General features: G+C 47.8%; 1 protein-coding gene and 1 long non-coding RNA gene across 2 annotated transcripts in view; one reads left to right on the top strand and one right to left on the bottom strand.

The window, feature by feature from the left end:
- Window positions 1–17,773, bottom strand: part of SERTAD2 (SERTA domain containing 2) — an 81,271-nt gene that overhangs the window by 22,782 nt on the left and 40,716 nt on the right. The window lies entirely within an intron of this gene.
- LOC310897903 lies at window positions 1,006–16,460 on the top strand. Its single transcript, XR_014582696.1, has 2 exons — window positions 1,006–1,109; window positions 3,542–16,460. It is a non-coding gene; the product is annotated as an uncharacterized lncRNA (long non-coding RNA).

Genomic DNA, 17,773 nt, shown 5'->3' with positions numbered 1-17,773 from the left:
AAGCCAAATCCACCAAATTTCAGAGCCACATTCTTCCCTCCTTTACACTGGTGCAGAAGGGGGACAGCTCCAGTGATGTCTGAGTCTCCCCAAGCATATTCAAGAGCAGAATAAAGCCTCCTGTAGCTACAGCACTGTAAATCCCAACCCCTTTGCTTACTAATTGAAACACAGATTTTTCTTCTCCACCCTTACATTCAAGAAGGCCACGACGCGTGTCGCCAGCAGGTCACACAACAGCTGCTGTCACCCCTCCAGCACCCAGTGGGCAATTCCTTTCATGCAGGCACAGCAAGTTCTGAAACAGGCTGCATATATATAAGTATTTATATTATTTTGGAGCAGTTCTGGCAGCCCAATTTCTTAGCTCCACCAGTGGAAACCTTTGCTTCAGGGGGGTTGCTCTGGACTCATAGCATGGCAGGATCTGGCCCCGTGTAATCGCGCCGGGGATGCATCCAGCCAAGCAGTGCCTGCCTTCTGGAGCTCAAAGTCCACGGCAGGCTTACAGTCCCTGTTCCTGGGTGTGTGCACGCTATCGCTAGGAGTATAGGCATAACCACAAACATTTGCTAAATAAGAGCTGGGCTCCACTCTGATATCCATGGCCCCAGTCTTGCCTTTTTATATTCGGCAGCAAAAGGCCTGAGCCTCTGGTGTATGAGTTTTGACCACTCCTGACTTTGTTAGGTTGCTCCAATTTTACACTAGCATAAGAGAAAACTCACTGCCCCTCCTGTTTCCTACTGTAACTCCCCTGGGCCTTTCTTGGCAGGAGTTTATAGTCACGCTATAACTCAGATTGTTCCTCTGAACACAACGAGCACAGCCTGCATCCACACTCAGAAACACTCTCAGATGAGCATAGGTCATGACATGAATCGATACGAGTGGAGTTCCTGCCCACACTTTGCACTGCTCAGGCCCTGCCATGCCAGGACGAGGTTAGGCGACACAGAGCGAATGATCCCGCTGCCGATCACGTCTCACGTTGCCTGGAGTGTGATTTAATGAGGCCTTGCTGGCCAGGAAGCTCAGCTCCGCAGCCCCGGAGCAATCTGACCAGAAGGTGTCTGCGAGGCCCCAGCGCAGTTTGCCCAAACATGTTGGTAAGTGCAGAAACAGCCCGCGACCGAGCCACGAACGCTGGGCAGGGAATTGAGTTGGCAGAGGCTTCCAGAAACCACAGGAGCAGGGGGAAAAGTCTCTGTGCTTGTGAGGAGCAGCCCATCGAGCTGCTCGCACAAGAGGATGACACGCTAGAAGAGAAGGAACTGTGTTTTTCGATAGAGTTACTGACCTGAAGTGGGCCACAGGCACAGTCTAAACGCAGCCGTCTTTGAGCAAGGATGGACAAAGTTTGCCTGAACGAGGCCAGGCCTCCTTTAGAACATTCAAAAACCCTCCTGTATTAAAAAGAAATCCATTAACAAACAGAAATCAAAGATTGGGAGGGGGAAACAGACACCAGGCTTCTTAGGGCAATTCATTAGAAATATTACAGACTGCCAGGTAATCTCTGGCTATCAACATCTGTGCCAATTGGGAAACAGTGGCAACCTTTGGTGTGCTGAAACATCGGCATCCCTCAAATTTTGCCAAAAAAACACACAGTGAATTGTTTCCTCTGTTTCTAAGCACATCCTTGGCCCTTTTAATTGCTATACATGTTAATGCTGAGACTTCACCAGGTAAATGTAAGAACAAAACACCTTCTTCATTCTCTCCCTGGATATCTTTGCATTAGCACACACAGGAGCTGACAGACAAACACGTAATATTGCCCTGAGAGCAGACAACTTTTTGCAGAGTCAGACCCTGCCAGCACCAATAACCTGGGAAAAGCTAACCCAAGGGCCTGCCTGTAGCCAAGGATGCTCATCCTACCAGAGCAGTGCTCCCCACCAAGCGACGCAGGTCTCACGGGTAAGAAGCAAGCATGCCACAAGCAAAGGCACGAATTAAATGTGATTAAACGCCGCCAAGCCTCAAGACACCTCCCTTCAGGCAGCTCAGGGGTCAACACTGGCCTTCTCGAAGGGGCTGTGGGCCGGCAACAGCAACAGCCCCGGAGCGGCAAGGAGCGACGCTCAGCAGCAGCCCCTCGACCGAAGCACCACCAGTTTCCTCAGGCAAGGTTCAGCTACAAATAAAAGCAAGCACCTCAAAAAAAAAACAAACCCACAAAATTTGGGGTGCTGCATTACTGCAGCCTGCATCTGTGCATTACCAGGGAGCTGCACCTGTGAAAAGCTGGGCTGCCCTGCTTTAGATTTCAATTGGCTTTTATTTTTTCCTGCTGGCGCAACTCATCCGCTGTGACGAGGCTGCCATGCACATCCCAAGGCACAGAGGAATCAGCTGAAACAGAAGGAAGGAACGCTCCCCCTTCTCACTCCCATTTTAGCTTTTCTTTTCTTTTTTTATTATTTTTCTGCTTTAGTTCATGTTTTTCATCTCTAATGTTTCTGTGGCAGTAGGAGAAACGTCGTTCCCTAGAATGCATAATATGCTTAATTATCATTCTCTGTTAGTTCTCTAGGAAAAAAAAACTACAGGGGAAATCAGTTTAATTAATGAGTATGACCAAATGCAGCCTTAGTTCTAATGCAGTATCATATATTATATGTCCAATTGGGCAGTTGGTCTTACTTAGGTAAAATGAGCAGAGATGCAAAAACCATGGAGCTCGTGAATCAATATTCTGAGTGCAACTAACCTCCTTCGTATACTTATTCTGAGCCTTTCTGCAGACTTCGATGCCAACGTCTGTTCCCAAATACGCTTTTTGGCTTCAAGTGCTGCAGGATCAGGCCCACGGAATCCAGTAACATACAGCTGTTGCTGGGCAGTGCCAAGGGTTGTGCCACATGCTAAATTCGTTAAGCAATAATTAAAAAAAAAAAACAAACTTAACTGAGGTAGTTATACCTGGTAGAAATCCCCCGTGTGTGTCAAGGACACGTGTGGCAAGGTTTCATCTGAAAGTGAGACTTGGTGATTTAGATGCTTTTCAGAAGGGCTACTCTTCACGTATTAAATTATTAAGGAAATATTATGGAACAGGATTATCAGGAAAGAAAAAAAACACAGCGTGCATTAGCTGGCTTAGTCAGAGGAGGTTTTGCTGCATTCCTCATGCACTGAGATGACTCCCTCCCTCTGTAATTCCCTGTGCACTCCCAGTGCTCTGGAGACTGCTGGTGTGCATCATCCTCGCTCCAGCTGAAACACGCTGTCCTCTGACGGAAGTTCGCGCTGCCTACCGTTGCTGGGTCCACGCACATCTTTCTGCTTTTCATAAACATCCTCGTTCCTTCCCAAATCCCATTCAGGCTGCATCACCTGCGAGATGTGCTTCGTTTTTGACCCAGGCCAGACTGTTCACACCAAAGCTGGCTGTGCTGCACAAAGGCTCCTAACGCAGGCTCGGCTTTTCACTCATTCTTCTCAAGACACAGTGGTCTGTGCTTCACATTGAGTTAAGTTTTAAACAATTCGCAGCTACAAAATGCTGCATTTACTTTTCTTTCCCTTTTAGTGCTCGCCCTGCAGCCTCTATCAAAAGCACAAGCCATTCTTTTCTGGAACACTTGGTTACTTTTTCTGAAGAGAGGCTACGCTGATATTCTGATGCTCCTCTAATACTGGAGCCAGTGTGTTAAGAGAAAAAAAATCTGCCGAGAGAACTGAAGGCTCTGTTTTACAACCGAGAAGGGAATACTTTAAATAAAGGAAAAAAAATGAAGAAACAGTGGGGAAAAATACAGAGAGATGGCCAGTCCTCAGGCCTAATTAACCACTGGTGTAAACAGATGTCACTGCAATCAAGCCAGAAGTCTCAGGCCACCCACTAGTCTCCAGCACAATCCCGACCTGATCCTGAAAACCTTAACGAGATGCGGCTGTCGAAGATGAGAGCCACACGCGCGCTTCAGAACAAAGGTTGCCACCGTCTCACTTCCACCAACAGACAACCTGCTCCCCGCTCACCAAAGGAGTGCAACTCCACCGACCTGGCTCGGCGCACGTGCTGCACACCGCGGCCCTTTTCCGAAGCCGAGCTGCTCCAACAGAGCTCTGCATGGAGCTGTGCGTTTCTGGATCGCAGATGCATACCGCTCTCTTCTTAACTACATCTGAAACCTGGAAGAAGCCTGTCTGCATAGGCGCATTGGAATATGTTTAGCACTGCTCGAGCCTGCTGAAATGCCGAAGGCTTGATAGACCAAACGGGGCCGCCAGCAGGGTGATGAGCGGCTTGGAGACGTGGAGGTTCCTGCTCAGAAGTGTGGCGTTAAAGAATTGTACAGCAGTATTGGGGTGTTTGAGGCTGGGATGGCACACACAAAATGGTGTCGTGGCTACGGTGTTGATGTAGGATTGCAATGTTACATAGCACTTAAATCTATGTCACCGTAGTATGGTATGTTCATGCTCAGATGCATTACTGGGGGAAAATAAACTATTTCAGCCCTTATTTACATGAAAACATGAGTTAGTACTCTGACATCCAAATGAATGCACCCACCTCTAGCTGCTTCTGCTGGCGAGAATACAACCTGTGCAGCATATTAAACTCCTACACCATTCAGGGGGCTTGGGCGGTTCGTTTCAGACTAGTTTCTGCAGCTTCTTAGAGCCACTAGATTCAGGCAATACCTCTACCAAGTGAGACGAAGGGATTCTTGAGGTAATCCGAACTTGCAACAGTAAATCCTTCCTCCAGCCATCCCAGGTGCAAAACTCTTTACAGACGACGTTAATCTGAAGTCCTTTCAGGCAGACTGTTTGCTGGGGGTCTAATTTTAGGCAAGCAGTGAGTGACCTGCACAACTTCTTTAAGAAAAAACCCCAAGCCCCAATAAAACAGAAGTTGAATCTGCAGGGCCAAATTTAGAAGAGAAATAGAGGAGCTGACAAAAAAACCTAGCACAAGAACATCAAATGTAGCATAAACTCCCACTGCCATTCTGTTCCACTACAAATAAATGAAGATCATATAGAACTGAACTCATTGAGTCAGTGCAGTGAACGTACAAGTCTTTCAGTTTTAACCCTTCACAAAATGTGTGAATTCGTTAATTATGTGCAAAGAAAGGATTAAAAAAAAGAGTGAATGAGCATATCGGATGCTTTTACTGCTGACGACTGTGGTAATGATTCATTTTCCCTCTCTACGTTCCCTCGTGCTAGCACGGCTAAGAGTCAGCAAAAGCCCGTACTGTATGTGCAGGTAAACAGACCGTGGGTGAAGCACTCATTTCTCAGCCTTACCCTAAAACCACCCCTATAACGGTGAGAAATGTATTTTGGCTTACCGAAGAAAAAGGGAACTGTACATGTTCATTTACATTCTCCCCTAACCTTTTTTATGCTCTCACTTTGAAGGAAGCTGATCGTTTACAGCGGCCATTAGACAAAGGCTAAAAGAGGTTTACACCTAATTAGTATTCCCAAACAAAGCTACATTAAAGCCTTGCAAACCCACCCAGCATTTAGGATCTACCATCAGGACAAAGAAAGAAGCTGAGGATCCACAATTTATCACCATGGACCACCTTGCCCACCCTTTCACACCTCTCTCTCCCTCCCACAGTGACTTCGGGGAGGTAATGTCCTTAAAATCTGGCTCTGATTTTAGAGGGGTGAGGCAGCTCCCCTGTCTGGTCACCCCCATCTCTCTCCTACCGCGGTGTTTGCAGGAAAAAAATGAGATATGCTGTGGGCAGGGCGGCACAGAGCTAGAAAAGCAAGTGTTGCATGTGGCATACTGCTCCCCGAAGCCCACAGTGTCTGAGCCAGGCATAAGCAGCTCTCTCAAACAGCAATAATTCTGCCTTTTCATCGTTTAGCTCTGGGGGGGAGCAAAGCGGAGGTATAATGGGGGAAATTGCTAAGGGAAACAAGCAGGCCCAAGAAACCAGGGGAAGAGCTGCATCCCCGTCCGTGCTGATGCTGCCCAGCCCAGGCTGTTCTCTGGTCTCACTTCTGGACAGAAAATACCACGAGGAATATCAGTGAGGCTCTCCCTGCTTCTTCACCCAACCAGGGACTTTCCCAGCGCACAGGGATGGGCAGAAGGCTCCCAAATCTCTCTCCCTTACAGAACGATTCCCTGCAGGCACCCAGCTTTACACACCAGCCTCTAGCAGTTTTGTTTGCAGGAGGCAAGATGTGAACTGCTGTCAGGGCGCAGGCCAGCCATCGCTCTTGTCCCACAGCTTGCCCACAAGAGCGGGCGGCGGGCAGGCACTTCGCAGAAAGGGGCCAGCCTCGTTGCAAGAGCTGAGCAGAAATTGCCACCCTTTGTGAGAGACTTTGTGAGCAGCCAGGTCCAGGAGGGATGAATGTCCATCTGCTCTCATGCCCCAGGGCATTTGCTAATCATCCACACCCAGGGGACATTCCTAGCGTGATTCCTGCTAAGAAAAAGTCAGTAGCCTCAGTTCCTTTGCTTGCCTACCTACACCTATAATCCAATATTGGTAACGTTCAGGTTAAGTCTTTTCTTTTTTTTCAACCTCTTCTGCTAACTTTCCTCAGCTGGATGTTCAGCCCATGCCATAAGAGCAAAAGAAGTTAAGCATATGTCAAAGCGCTGATAATTTGACTCAACACATGTACACAAATACTATTCCCATGCAGGTCAGCAGCCAGAAACCTCTTTTTGCTGGCAGCACTCTTCAAAGGAAACCCTTTCTCATCTGAGCAGCTGGGAAAGTGCAAGTGCTGCACTCCTACCCTGGTTGTGGGGTCCGTCAAAAAGAGTGGCCCCCACAAAATGCCGCTGCATTACTCTTACCTGGAAGAAAGGAGACCGGGCATTTGACGGGTTTGTTTGGGTTTTAAAACCAGGACAACCTAAAACAAGCCACGTTTGTTAACAAAACATTGCCTTCCATGAGATGTTCAGGTGAAAGACCTCGGACTCCCAGCATATTTTTGCTAGCTGTCACGGCTGATGTGGGCGAAGTAATTAGGAGAAAATGCATTTGTTGTTTTGAACTTCTTCTTTTATTTAGCAAAGATTCACCTTAAATTAATGGAAGTGAGGAGATCTTGAAATATGCCTTAGCAAGTTTTAATCACACTTTTTCTTTTCGCGAGCTAGCCGTCATTCAGTAGCTAGGTGGTTCTAAATAAAGAACTCTAGTCAACAACAGGAAATAACTCCCACAGAAAAAAAAAAGGGCAGAATACAAACTCTCAGCAACTCTTGTACATAGCTCACAACGGCCTTTTGTTCCTTGCACATTAAGTCTAAAATCTTTACTTTTCAGAACATGTTCTTGCTCTAAGTAATTAAAAGCTTGTTCTTGTTGCAAGTATGGATCCCTTCCTTGCCTTTCTCCCAGAAGGGTCACATCTAAGAGTCAGAAAATCACAAGCTATTCCCGTTTCATTAAAGAAGGACGTTCTAGGAAAGCCACACAATGACCAGGATTTTCAAAAGTTACTGATGGAGGTTTTTTTCTGTGTTTTTTTTTTTTCCCCTTTTTTTTTTTTTGGTGCAGGGGGGAGGTGCAGTGCTGTGTCCTCAGCTGGAGACAGTTTACATGCTTCTTAACGTTCAGAAACCACTTTGTGTTCAGAAACTACAGAGCACCTGGTCTGTGGGGAGGGGGATAAAGAAGAAGCCACACAGCTCTAGCTGCTTTTTTAAAACTCAAGCCAGTGTCTAGAATCATCAGCTTTTAAATTACACAAGATGTCACAGGCCAGTGCCTGCAGACACTACCGGCAATGACCACCTGCCTCCTCCTGCACGCAGCCTTCCCAAATTCAGCAGAAGAGCCTGGCACCAGGGTCTGAGCCTGCTGTAAAACAAGAGCCACAGGCGGCAACACGCAGGAAGCACAGGCTATGCTTTGTAGAGGAAGCATTTTCAAACACGACCCCAGGATTTCTGGAGTTTCTACACCAGATTAACCCACCTGGGCTGACGGGTTACAGCTGCCTTCACTGCACACGCTAGGACAACAGCTTTCCCACTGAAACCCTATCCAGGATGGGTTCAGGCAGAAGGGTGACTAGGATGAAAAGCTTTAAGGAGATACCGGAAAGCAGGCTGGGGACAAAAACCTGGAAGAGAACGTAAACCTCCAAGAAGCAACGAGAGACTTCGCCATACTAGCACTGGATGGATGAGAAACTAAGGGAACATACCCAGGAGAAGAGGGGAGGGGGAAAAAAAGCAACACGAGTTTGTTCTGGTTAAACTTCAGGCTATGAAGTAGTATCTCAAGCTGCTCTAAGAGGAGCCTGCCTAGCTTGCAGTGCCCACAATACCTATACAAACAGCTCTATTTCTTGTGATAGAGTACTCAGGGAAAACAGCTTTAACAATCTGTTGGTTGATGTTGTTTTTTGTTGTTTTTTTTTTTTTAATTCCTTAAAAGTTTTCATTTGTGGTATGGTGCTGTCAACAGCCAAGCTCTTCCATTAGGTGTCATTTGGGAACACATTACACTCCTCCCATGGCTTCCAGTTTATGCTGAGCAAAGACGATCTCAGGCTTCACGAAGGGGGATAAATTCCCCTCTCCATCCTCCAAGAAATGTGAACTGCAATGCTTCTTGGAAAGGTAAGATTGTCCCCTTGGCGGAGGAGTACAGCTCCAAAACATGCATAATGCTTACTGCAGACTGGGGCCAGATTCTGCCACCTGTATGAGTGCTCAGCAGACACACTTCAAAAACAGCAGAAACGGGAGGAGACAGTCCATACAGAACTAGCAACCTCAGACCCAAGACAGAAGCACCTGGCAATCTGATCTATAGTCCACTTGCTTCCTGGAGAAGTAAGAGGGCTAGTGAAAGCAAATGCAGACTGCAGGACTAAGCACAACGTACAGAAATGCACAAACGAAACGTGGGACAGAATACACCGCGTTACTCCATCTGGCTTCAAAAAAACTGTGGTATTTGGGTGGCGGGGTGGGGGATTTTAAGATGGTTGCTGTTTGCTAGCTGGCATGGACTGGCTCCTGCAGAAGGTGGAAGAGCTTCTTGAGGAACACTGCTATCATTTGTGGGGTCTTCTGGAGTAAGAACACATACATACCAGATTCTAGAGGCCAGTTTATTCGAGCAACTCTCCATCAAATCACCTGCCATGGCTGTGTCCCATCAGAACCTAACTGCAAAACCAATTTCCAGGTTAGAGATGAGCCCTGTTCAAATTACACAGCTGCAAGCATCGAGGTTACAGCTCCAGAGTGGCTTTTTGTAACTGGAATTTAGGAAACGAGCTTGGTGTGCACATGGGTGTGCCACTGCGTTCGTGTGAGTGTGCACCATCAGAAGGCTACAGGAAGAGCAAATCAAATTTGCTTCCTAATGCAAAATGAACACGCAGGCTGAAGCGACTCCACATTCAAATCTCACCCAAAATAAGTCTTGGTGGTTGTATTATAAACTCCTCGAAAGTGGGTTCAAACCTGAACTTGCAATTACAGCCTTTTCTGGTTTAGAAAAGTCTTCAGATGTCACTGCTGAGAGGTCCAGCCTCCTCTTGAATCTTCAGAAAGGAAGATAAACCAACGTAGCAAAGTATCCTACAGAAGCTGCCCCCTTGTTTCCCCGCTCTCACCCATTAGATTAAATACTACAACTGCTTCAGTGGGACCAGCACGCTTTAAAAGATTCAGTCTCTTTCTCTCCGTCTTTTTCTCTCTCTCACTGAATGATATTTCTGCCCACATGCACTGACACATACAGTGTCTAACAAGGCTGTGATTCATTTTCAGTTCTAGTCATGCTCACAAGTGATGTAGCACACTCGCTGTGCCTTCAGGATCTGCGTAATTTAGCTTCATTTTCTCTGCCCCCACCCTGCATTAAGTGAAGTTCCAACAAAGCCAAGTCATCTCCCACCAACTCGCCCTCCCACCTGCTTGGGAGATGCATACAGCAGGAGTCTGAATAATAATAATAATAATAAAATTAAATTAAAACAAAAAGAGAGAAGAGGATGAGAGCTTGAGAGATACCATGAATTGTTAGAAAGCTTTCTAACATCAACAAGGAGTGAATAATAACCACCATGGGCTGTATACTACCTGATCGCCCAAGGAGCTGGATCAGTCCTGAATCATCTCACCTAACCTGTTAAAAGCAGCCCTGTGTCTTACATCGTGAACATCACGCACGTTCATGCTGAAGAAATGATTGACGTGTTAAATTGCAGTCGGTGATTCGTAAAGGCAAACGCCTCCTCAGCCTCTCCCACAGCAGCCTCGTGGTGACCACTCGCTTACCCCGCGTCCTGCTGCAGGGTCTCGGAGCAAGCAGAAAGGTTGGGGGAGCCTCTCTCATGTCCCAGCTCTGAAGCTCTCGCGTCCAGCGGCCGCCATCCATCAGAACTGCACACGGTGGTTTGGGGATACAAACGACGAGCTGCTTCTGAGCTAAACTCCATGTATGTGAGGCACGAGGCCAAACTTGAACAAAGTGAAAGACGGGCTTGTTGTTTGATAAATCTCATTATCTCACTGGCATTCAAAATTCATCTCAGACACCGCAATGCATTACAAGAGTAGTTCTCCCGTTACTTACAAGAGCCAAGATGCTTTAACATGTAAGTTAAAAGCACTCACACCCCCATCACGCTAACTTTTCTAGTTCTCCACCACCTTCAACTTGGAACTATGTTTTGATGGAACAGAAATCTTGATTTTCAAACGAAAAACAAGTCAACTGTGTTTCTTTAGCAGAAGTCCCCAGACAGAAGTGAGTCACTGCCGACTCCTTCAAGCAGATCTTGGTGATCTGCATGACTTCCTTAATCCCTCACCAATGACACCAGGGAAGAAGAATTAGCAGCAAAAGCTAGAAGGCACTTCAGCATCAGAGATACAATTACCGATGGGGTCGCTGTCACTGCGGAGGCGCAGCAAACTGAGAGGACACGTTCAGCCCTTCTCTGTTTAGGTGAAACACGTGTGCGAGGCTCCCCAGCACACGGGGACCACCCGCTAAGCAGACTCACCTTGCTGATCCCCTCTTATGACCCACAAGAGCAAGCCGGAGCAGGGATTCAATTCCCTGCCTGCTGTAGGGGCCCATCGCCCCCTCATTCACCAAATGCTCACTGGGTTGGTCCGTACGCCATACAGGATGGGAGAGGAAGGGGATTATCTGGGGGGCTGCTGCTCGGGGGGCTCTGGGAGCCCTGAGACAGGAGGAGGAGGGCAGGGCAGCCCTGGGGCTGGCCACTCGCTGCGAGTAACGGTCGGGCAAAGCGAGCGGCGGGCTGTCATTTCGGCAGACAGGCCACTGCCTCATTTGGCAAATTGAAGAAATGAAGCACGGGGAAACTACTGGATGGCTAGTAGAAGCTTATTGTGGAAATGAAAGTCAAACCCATGTGTTTTGATTTCCAGAGCGCTCAAGACAAGTCCAGCCTCCTCCATCCACGAGTCACACTAAACGTCCTCAGGGCAGGGCCTGCACCTCTCATTTGCTTTACGTCTGTGGCTTTCAATCTTTCCTGGTTTGCAGATCCCTTCACGCTCTCCAATAGGGCCGAGCATTTAAATCTGCTGACAACAGGCTTGCTTTCCCCGGCTTTCCTGCACATCTTACACGTAGCCCGTGGATCTGAGCGAGCCGAAAATCACGGCCTGCTCCCCGTGGACCTTGCTGTGGGTTCCCGTGTGTCCCCCTCTTCCCAACCGAGCCTGCACACCGCACGAGTTGGGCGCAGGCACTTGCAAAGTAGCCCCAACTCGGTCTAGTTGCCCTAATTCAAGACGAAAGCACAGAGCTTCCCTGTCATTTCAGCATTTCCCATCTCAAGGTATGGGAGCTGTTGATCTCCCACATGAAAATGCATTATGCTGTCAGCCCAGCCTAAGGGCTGTTATTTAATTTACTTGAGGAGGTAAGTGAAAGCCCCTTCATGCAAATGCTTACAATGTGATCTGGAAAACAGCAGGCGTAATTAGATAAAATGGCAGCAAAGCCCACCAGGGAAATAATGTTAATTCATGAGGATTTTCCTCTCCACCTCCCTCTCAGCAAAATTTGAAGCCAGGGTGGGTGGGGGGAATCAAATCAGGATGCACCTCAACGATGCTTCTGGTGGGAAAGCAGAAAAGCAAGCAGTGGGGTCACCTAAAAGCTGCCTCAACGTGGCACCTCTGGGGCAGGATTAGTAGTCCACACTCCTAAGCGACGAAGCACTGAAAGCAAAAATCGTTCCGTCACTGTCATAAGCTATTCCTAGTAGAGACAGAATAAGCAGCATCTCTCAACTTCGCACCGTCTCCTGACCATGGCCTAACCAGGCAATGCAGAAGACTCGTCACACGACAAAGCCATCGTTGCGTGCCCCCGCCTCCAGTAATAATAAAAAAATCAGAGCTATTTCGCAATGCTCCAGAGCAGGTCTGGCATTTCCAACCCACTCAAATTCCTTCCCTCAAAAACATCCAGGAATGGGCTTTGGCCAAACTGTGTCGACGGCATCGCTGGTGAAGGAGAGCACCAGGGCGCCGCGTGGGCCAGCACTACGAGCTGCCGCCACGCTCCCGAATGGCTGCGGTGCTCTCGCGGCGGGCTCAGGAAGCTGTGGTTCTGCCTTTCAGCTTCTGACGGCCTCTCCCTCCCACCTAGGAGCCAGCCAGGAAAGTCACCTCCTGCTTGCTGACCTGCCGCTACCAAAATGGATTCCAATTAGCCAACTCACTCCCAGCTATTAGGAAAGAGAGACATTTTTTGTTGTTGAGTAATTACTCCTCATGAAATGGCTTACATCCCTAGTTGATTAGGTCACAACACACTGTGAACAAACTGATGTAACAGAGATATCTTTAACCTGCTAAATTAAGGCATACTTTCTCAATATAGAAAGCTTAATTGAAGCCATGCATGGGGTACTTACTGAAGGCATCTAGACACAGAATTGTAACGTTCACGAGCAAACAGCGGTGGAGAGTGAAAGGCAACCTGCATGCATCCAACTTGCGTATTAATTGGAAAAAAAATGTTTTGTTTGCTTGCCGTGAGGCTAGCAAATGACTCCAAGTGATTGCAGTAGTTTGATACCAGCAGTTAAATACGTAACGGCGATATTCAGGTGGCACATAAGGAAGGAAAGAAGAAATTTTTTGTTTCCTTGTTGCTTTATATGTTTTCCCTCCACTAACAGAGGGAAGACCTCCTCCTCCTCTTGTCAGGGGTACGCCTGTTGGAGCACCAGAAGCACACCAAGCTGTTTTATACCCCAGTAACCGCACTGTAAATGCCAGCCCTGACACAGCCAGGGGTCCCCAAAGGCAGCCAGTCAGCCCCCCAAGCACCTCTTACCCCAGTCACAGCTTGGATAGCACTGCAAATAAGTGTGAGCCCATTTTCTTTCCCTTCACAAAACCCCAAACTTGAGCCTGTCCCCCCCAGAACAAACCTCCAGCTGCCCGGGGAACAGCAGCTCGCCACCATTTCTGCCAAGTTGCCCATCCTAGCACACTGGTTTACTTAAAAACAAGCCAAATTCCCCAAGCCTGTAAATACCAGTGACTTCCTGATTTGGGGACGTGCCCTTCTATTAAAAAGGAAGCCATTTGCTTTACAGACCATGGCCCGAAGCTCTCAAACGGCTACGCCTGTGCGTAGCGGGAGCACGCGAGCACTTCAATCCAATGTAAGCATTCGTCGAAGCGAGGCCAATGTTTCCTGTTGCAGTTAAAAACACATTATACAGCTCCGATGGAAAAATATGACTGCAACACAAAATCTACCCTTCTCTTCCCATTTTGGGGGGCGGGGAAGCACACACAATGTAAATACACGCGACGAGGGCCTGGAGAGAGCGAGTGCCATTACCAGCTTTATACCACGGTGGCTTTTTAAGTCGGGAAGCCGTCTGGGTGTCATTTAATCTCCTAGATTAAAATCACTTAGCGAATATTGTATTGTTTCACTGTTCTCGCTGTCGTTTCAGCGTTCGGGGCCTCGCCGGTGCTCTGCTGCTGGCTAACTCGCCGCTAATGAAACCTCGCGCAGGAGCAGCTGCCGGAATCTGTGTCAAACTGCATCTGGCACCCATCTATCTTCCAGCCATCTAAATTCACCTCTGAAATCATACAAAAGCAGCCGCAGAGCTCCCTGCAGCCACTCCAACACACCAGTCTTTGTCTCATCAAGCCTGTTAAGCAATTTAAAGCAATTTATTTTTTTTAATTCGCCTTGTATTTTACAGTGGCAGCTTTTTCAAAAGAAGTGAAGAAGTTGAGAAAAAATGGGGGGCGGGGGGTGAGAAGAAAAAAAGTGTCTTTTTTTCCTTTCTTTTTTTTTTTTTTTTTAAAGCCTGTCAAGCTCACAGTAGACTATCATTAAACCAGTTTTGGCTGAAACGGTATGTTTAGGGGTTTTCCAATGGAGACACTCTGGTGCCTGCAACATTCAGACAGGGAGGGGAGGCTGCTATACAATTGTTGAATTGTTGTCATGGCTATTAAATATGCTGTAGCACAAATACCCAACAGGGCTGAAGGTTTGCAGTGTATTGGCTCTGGAGAGGTATCAAAAATACTGGTATTAACTAGCAGATAACTGAGTTATACAAACACTGAATAAAAGATTAAGTCAAAAGTTGTAAAAGGTTTTATTAACTTCACTCCAATCCCTTCCCCCCTCGCTCCCTACTTGGGGCTTAAAGTGCCCTGTAAATTTAAAATATTTGACATTTACTGGAGTGTTAATTTGACCGAGTCTCCTCTAACGTTTGGGGTAGAGCTGCCTCTTCTCTCTTTGCGTTTTCTGCAGAGGACAGGAGTTTTGCTCCACCATCTCGTTAGGCTGACGAGTGGCTGCTGGAGCGAGTGGCACAGTAAAGCTATGACTTGCTGACTAAAACAGGTTAATGAAAAACAGGCTAGTGACTGAAATTGAAACTTCTCATTTCTCTCAAGAAAAGGGTGTATTGTCAAGGCAGAGCTTAGTGTGTCTATTTAGCAGCTTTCAGAGAAGCGCTGCTCAACACAGCAGCACTGCAAGCTTCGCCAGGCAAGAGGAAGGGACCTGGCCCCACTGCGGGCACAGCCCTGGCACGCAAGGGGCCTGGCCAGGAGAGATGAGATCCGCTCCTGGAGGATGTCTTCAAGAAGCTGGGGTGTGCAGAGCATGGGCTCAGCGCTGCCCACCCACCGCATGGAGGATGATTGGGGTGTGTGCCAGGCCTAACACAAGGGCACTGCTGGGTGCAAACAGGAGGTGGTTCCTAGACATACCTTGAGCGCTACGGAAGGAGCCGGAGAAACAGGATCTGGCACCCCGTCTCATTACAGGGCCTTTTCCCCAAGCAGGCTCATAAATGGCTCTCAAGGCTGTAGGGCCCTCGTTGCTTGCCTCAGCCCAAAACAGAGCAAATGTATTTTACATTTCCATGACAATTTGTTCTCAGCACTTCCTGGGAAGGAGAAAACACAACGTGCGTGTCCTAATGTAGTTCACACACTCAGACACCTCTGTCTCAGCTTTTAAACCCGTTGTGTCCATCCCCTTTGCAGCACATCTGTTTCAGCAGCCAGCTCTGCTTTTCCATGCTCCATGCTAACCCCGTTAAAAATAATAATAATAATAATGGAAGCATGCTCCTCTCCTGCAAGCTTCCCAAAGCAACCGCGTAGATGAGGAATCCCATCCTCACGCAAAGGCTACAAGTCTGGCTGCTGGTGTTGCTGCTCTTCTACCTGCTAAGTGAAAGAGATGTGTTTATGGCCTGCGTAGGGTCACATTATGAGGATCTCTAAAATGAAATAAGCAGGGCAGAGAGGCTGAGGGAATGTCCCAGGTGGGCCTCTTCAGCCCACGGGTGAGCCCTGAAACAACACTGAGAGCAGTGAGGGCAGCGCTGGTAGCGTGGCTGCTAGGAAAAGCAACCTAGATCAACAACTCATTTTTTACAGGCCAGCAGGCCGACCTCTGGGCAGCATCGGAACGAGTCAGCATTAAGGTGACAAAGCTCCGCACACCATTATAAATCACCCAAACCAGCCAGCAAAAAAAACTGCACGCTGATGGAGATAGCTTATAACTTTATTTTTTTCCTCCCCACCCTTTTTTTTTTTTTTCCCTTTATGAAGAGTTGTCCCTGTCCTCTATAAGGCAGGTATGACGAGGGGCGTACTGGCTCTACCCGAACGCTCGCACAGCACACTGCAGGTTTCACCAGAAATCACACCAACAGATGCCACAGGCAATGCCTGTAGTCCAGGGAGTGGGTGCAGGTGGTGGTGTGAGACCTATTTCTGGGCTACACGGGTTTGGTTTGTGAGGAATGTGCTATCTAGTGATAGAGGGAAGAGGAGTGAATCATTATAAGAAAGTCAGGAATTAATCCGAATTACTGGCTCCGTGTTTTCAGAGGGCAGTAAGAGGCCAAAACAACAGCACGGTGGCTCTGCTTTGGGGTCCTAGGGTGCCTTGAGCAGGTAGAAGAATGTAAATAGGGAATTTGCAAAGCTGGATGAGGAAAAAGGAGACCCAAATGCAACAGAGGGCCAAAGATCAGCTGTGTAAGTCGCAAAGAAAGGAGTACAAATTCAAGATGCATAGCCTAAGCTCGTCATGGGATTAAATATGACAAAGCCCAAATAACAGAAGAAACCTCCCCACTTAGAAATACAGGCGTGAAAATGCACCACATTGGGGTACACAGCCACCTCACTACTGCACCCTCGAATCAGTCTGAAGCCAATTTGGGATGGTGATGTCCCGCTAGCTCTTCCCCTGCCACAACGCATCACCCCTGCGCGCAGGGAGGAGGAGGCGTGAGCTCAGCCAGGCTCCTGGCACAGCCTTCGGGACCTTGCCACCGACCTGTAGTGGAAATAAAGAGAAAGCATCCCCGCAGTGGGAAATGGAAAGCTTTGCTGCTTACAGAGGGAACGCTCTCCAAATCTGGTTTCCTTAACAGCACAGGAGAAATACTTTAAAGACAAATAGGAATTTCCCCTCCTCCCCTGCCTTCCAAGAACCCATTCATTCCTCTAACAAAAAATCTGCTTCCCCACCTGGCCATTAACAGCCTGTACCTGCTAAGCACTGCTGCCAGGTGTCTCAGGTTTAGTGCACGTGTAACTGTCCTGTAACTGGGGCAAATAGACTGTCTGTTCATTTGCCAGGTGGAGTATTTCTTTAATTATTCCTCTTGCACATGATACACGCAACAAAACGAGCTCCGTAGCAACAGGGTAAATTTTCACAGCTGAGTCTTCCTCTTGCAGGATTTTCTTTGGCATGGGCTGACACATCCTTGGGTTTCTTGTCATTTGATGATTTTGCCATATTTTAGAGTAACTCCTCCATCCCGAAAGGAGGCCAGCACTGTCCTAACACATACAAATGTTATTTCAAAATTTACACCATTGCCCTCAAGTCAAAATCCAGGGGGCATTCCGCAGAGGTGTAAAGGAAAGGGAAGCAGAAGTCGTTGATATGCACGAGACACAGCACTCCTTTAATTAAAGGCAACTCTCAGCTGATTTCATGTGCTTCCTTGAAATCTTTGGGGTCTTCAGTTGCTCCCAACCTACTGATCTCTCCAGCCATAGGGACATCTCTGCAGATCCCCGAGGACACGCTGTTCTGGCGCTCCAGTCTGTACACAGAAGCCCTGCAGAGCTGCAGCTCGTTTGTGCTATACGACATGTACACGCTGCCTATCCAGAAAGAAATATTTAAAAAAATAACCCTCTCCAAAATATCCCATTCCCTCTGTTAATTGTGGAAATCCCAGTCTGAATTTCCAGGAACTCCTGGAAAAG

This window comes from Anser anser (assembly GCF_964211835.1).
Source record: "Anser anser genome assembly, chromosome: 3".
NCBI classification, from domain to species: domain Eukaryota; kingdom Metazoa; phylum Chordata; class Aves; order Anseriformes; family Anatidae; genus Anser; species Anser anser.
Note: the sequence above shows the minus strand (reverse complement) of the source record. Positions and strands in the feature narration are given on the sequence as shown.